At 33.9% G+C, this 4,396-nt stretch overlaps 1 pseudogene; it reads right to left on the bottom strand.

Moving 5' to 3' along the window:
- Positions 1-3,471: 3,471 nt before the first annotated feature.
- Positions 3,472-4,396, bottom strand: part of LOC102880300 — a 6,730-nt pseudogene continuing 5,805 nt past the window's right edge.

Raw genomic sequence — 4,396 nt, 5'->3', positions numbered from 1 at the left:
CCTGACCCTTTCTGTCTGCTAAATTCCGAGTCCTGCCCCTTTAAACTTAACCCTCTCCTGCAGTCATCCATATCTTAGCATGGGAATATACTCTGCCAACCCTGCTTCAGCAGGGTAGGTAAATATTCCTCTTGTCCAAAAGTGTAATCTGGTTTCAGAGTATGAGTGAACTTGAGTATACACAGGTCTGGTCACTAGCTCTTCAACCCTGCCACCCCATTTCTGATAACACACTGCTCTTCCTCAGCCACTCTCATAAGACAATATGCTATCTGCTTAAGAAAGCACCTTTTGGCAACACAGGTGACCATTTCAAGGAGGAAAAACTGGAAAAGAAATATTTCTTTTCTCTTCCTTCAGTTTCTCCTACACTCTGTTGCCACATTATTTTCCTAAAATACAGATCTTATCATGACATGAATATGCTCAACACCTTTAATAATTCCCCATTAGCTTACCAACTCAAGTTGAACCACATGAGTGTTTGAGATCTGATCTGATCGCAATTTACCTTTCCAATTATACTCCAAGTACTGGCCCTCACGCGGTATTATTCAAGCCACCCTTAACTAGTCCAATTTTCTATAAGCTGATATTTTTAGCCATTTCTAGTTTGGTATACATGGTTTTCTTCATTTGGAGAGTTCTTTATCCAAGCCAAATTCTAATGTTCAAATTCTATCCTGTTTTCCAGTGCCATCTCAAATAGCCTTTTACCACTAATATTCCTGGTCTTCTCAGACACGTGTGATCTATAAGAATGAAATATATATCCATTGAAAGTGATGAGTTGCCCCAGGCAATTCATCTTGGGTTTTTTAGTCATCTTCTTTTTTTTTTTTTTTAAATAATTCCTTTTGTAATTCTTTTTTTCTGTAGCTTCTATAATTCTTTTAAAACATTTTGCACTTTATGTTATTGCTGCATGTCTTCACTCCTTTATCTGATTTCAAACTTTCTGATTCTTACACATCATATCACCACTCATAACCTAAATTGTAATATTGTTCAAACATTTATGCTTAGTAAGTAACTAGCATTAAATCAGGTTAGAAAACCACAATTTTAGCAAGACATCAAACTGAATATTTCTATAGCAATAAATTAACATGGGCTATATTTGGATTTTTAAATATGCATCATTATTTATATATTATGTATTTGATGATAATTTATATTAATTGTTCAAATTGTATTATTGTGCATTATGAACATAGATTTATATTTAAATTAACATAAAGTCATTGTTAAAAATATGCTAACAAAATATAATCTAAAAATTGGAAACTAAAATATCTATCATACCATTCAGTAGAGGCATAAAAATTCTACCAAAAATGTAATAAAGTGTCCCATAGATGGTATGTATTTTTGTCTTGAAATTTTATTTGTATAACTCTCATACATCTTTTGTTGATTTTTAAAGATTTTGTAATATTATCTTTCAAACTAGCATAGGTGTATACATATGTAGAATATAAAGAGGGACATAATTAACATGTATAATCTGAGAGGTATTTATATATATGTGTGCATATATATACATATATGTGTGCATATATATATATACTTATTAATCCAACAGACTAATCAAGGTAATAAACATGTTCATCACATCAGAAATTTCCCATATATTTTTGTATCCCTCTCACCTACTCTCCACTTGTGTCCCCAGGCAAAAACTGATTTGGTTTTTGCTGCCATAGATTACTTTGCATTTACTAGAAATTTGAATAAATGGAATCACACAGTGCGTACTCTTTTTTCACTGACTTTTTCTACTCCATATTATTACTTTGAGATTCATCCATGTTTTTTGTGTGTATCATTAATTGGTTTCTATTGATTGTAAGCAGTATTCCATTGTATAAATATATAATGGTTTATTTATCTATTTACCTGTTGGAAATTTGGGTTGTTTTCATTATTTGGTTACTACAAATAAAAAAAGCTGAGAACATCTATGCACAAGTCTTTGTATGATATATACCTTAATTTCTGAGTGAAATGATTGAATCCTATGAAAAGAGTATCTTTTAAAAATTTTTTGATGGAAATATATATAATTGATGAGTATCTTTCAATTAATACTAATTTTAATATCTTAATGAGAAAGAATAATTAGTACTATACAACAATAGAAAAAATAATGTAAAATTATTTGGAATCCAAAAATACAAAAGTTGGGTATTATTCACTCTTTCGAATTATTAATAACCTACTACCATTATTGACAAAGATTAAGAATTAAATGTAATTCTACTTAGTTTGAAATCTTCTTATATTAAAGAATCACACAACTGAAATTACTCCAAAACTTGTTTAATTATAAGAGTCATATTGGGGTCTTGTTAAAAATAATTTTTAAAAAGATTCCTGAGCACTTCTTCAGATCTACTGAATCTCCACCTGAAACATTATAACAAATGTCTTAGGTAATTTTGTGGTCATACAGTCTGGAAAATACTAATTTGGTATAACCTCCCTTTTTTTAATAAATGATGAAATGGATTTAGAAAAGTAAAATATTGATGGTTATCAATGAACTTTTCACTATGTTATATTGGTTTATGTCATAGTTTAAGACAGTAGAATAATTCAAGATTTATAAGGTATTATCTCCACGATAAAAACAGATGGCTGTTTTTTACAGAATAGCAAAAAAAAAAAAAGTATATGAGAACATCAATATTTACTATATGAATCATTTTCAAGAAATTAAGTAAAATTTTGAACTATAAGCATAAAAATATCAAACATATATTTGAAAAACATACCTAAAAATAGTCAACTAAGCAAATAAAAATAACTGCCATGTTTCCTTTTATGACTTATTCTCAGAAGTTATGTAAGTATCCCTTCTGCTGCATTCTATTTTTTGAGGCAGTCATAAAGGCCCATCAAATTTGAAAGATGTGGGGATTGGCAGGGGTCACAGACTCCACCTTTGAATGGCATGTTGCAAAGGTCTGTAGGATTGAAAACGTTATTGTAGCCATTTTTTGGAAAATACAATCTACAACCGTAGGGCTTTTATTGAATGTACCTGGGATGACTTTTAACTCATAGTACAATTGTAGATATTTTAGTCTCTACAGAAGTATCCAAAAACTAGGCCGAATGCAGCATGAAACTGTAGGTTAATCTAAAAGAGAAATTTAGTTAAATGTATTTTTTAAAATAATGCTTTTAGCATGGTGAAAATGTGTGATTTGGGTTACTCATTTGGTCACATTTAATTGGTCAATAAATGAATGCATACTTTTGATTGTAAATGTATGAGTAAATAAAAGATAGATATAACCACAGCTGTCTGTTTATTACCCAAAAAGCACGCCACACACACATCTCTATATCTATATATAGAGATGTGTGTGCGTATATACACACACAGATACACATACATACACACACACACACACACATAGTCCTACTAAAGCTAATTCAGAAATGTCATTTTTTGAAGAAACTTTATTTCCCTTTTCTGTTTAAGAGTAAGTGGAAGAACAACTTAAGACTACTCAGTGGTTTTCCTATCCATTCGATGGCCTGAGCAGTGGGGTCTGTACATCGGTCTTTAATGGTGGGCTGAGAACTCCCGTCTTCAGAAGGGAACTGCTGAATAGGCACCAGGGCACTTGCAGGTGAGTCTAAAACCTCAGGTTGAATGGTATTAAATTGGGGATCTGGAGCAGTCCATTCACCCTGAAATTACTCCCTAGTCACAGCCTTTGCCGCAGCCGCTTAGTCTTCCTCTCAATCTCTTCAGGAACTCTGTAGTAGTAGAGATCAGGCGTGACCTCCTGGGGGTGTTTGCGGGGAGCTGGCGACGTGCATGCACAGAACTTTGTGGTCCCCCACATCAAGCTCCTTTTTGTTGCATTGTCTATAGCAATGTCCACATAGCGCAGAGGAGAGTCTGTGTTACATAGAGCGATAGCAGGCAGCTCAACATAAGACATCTCTGTTAGAGGCTGGTGCTCAGCTCTGGGATCAGTAACCACTGGAAGTCTAAGTTGCAGGAAGGCTACCTGGATCTGGTTAGTGATGCCCCGTAGGTGAAGTGGCCAGCAGTGGGAATGGTTTCAATGGCAGCAGCAAATTTTAGCACAGCTTGCTGCCCAGTATTCTTGGATGATATGACTCTGACATCAACTGGGTTTTCAATTGTAACAATGGCACAAGCTGCCAGCAAAAGCTTCTCCCAGGTTCTCTTCACATTAATGAGGTAATGTCATCACTTTTCCTTTTGTAGATGTACTTACTGTTGTTCCATTTGGAAGTTAAGGTTGGCGCCACCTAAGTGGGTTCTTGCTGCAAGGAATTGGAGAACATCCTCCTCCGTTTGCAAGACATTAAGGTCTCCTGACACTTACGAGCAGAACTCAGAACAAGG

Source organism: Pteropus alecto, unplaced genomic scaffold, assembly GCF_000325575.1.
Source record: "Pteropus alecto unplaced genomic scaffold, ASM32557v1 scaffold76, whole genome shotgun sequence".
Lineage (NCBI taxonomy): Eukaryota > Metazoa > Chordata > Mammalia > Chiroptera > Pteropodidae > Pteropus > Pteropus alecto.
The sequence above is the reverse complement of the archived record's forward strand: the minus strand, read 5'-3'. Positions and strand labels throughout refer to the sequence as shown.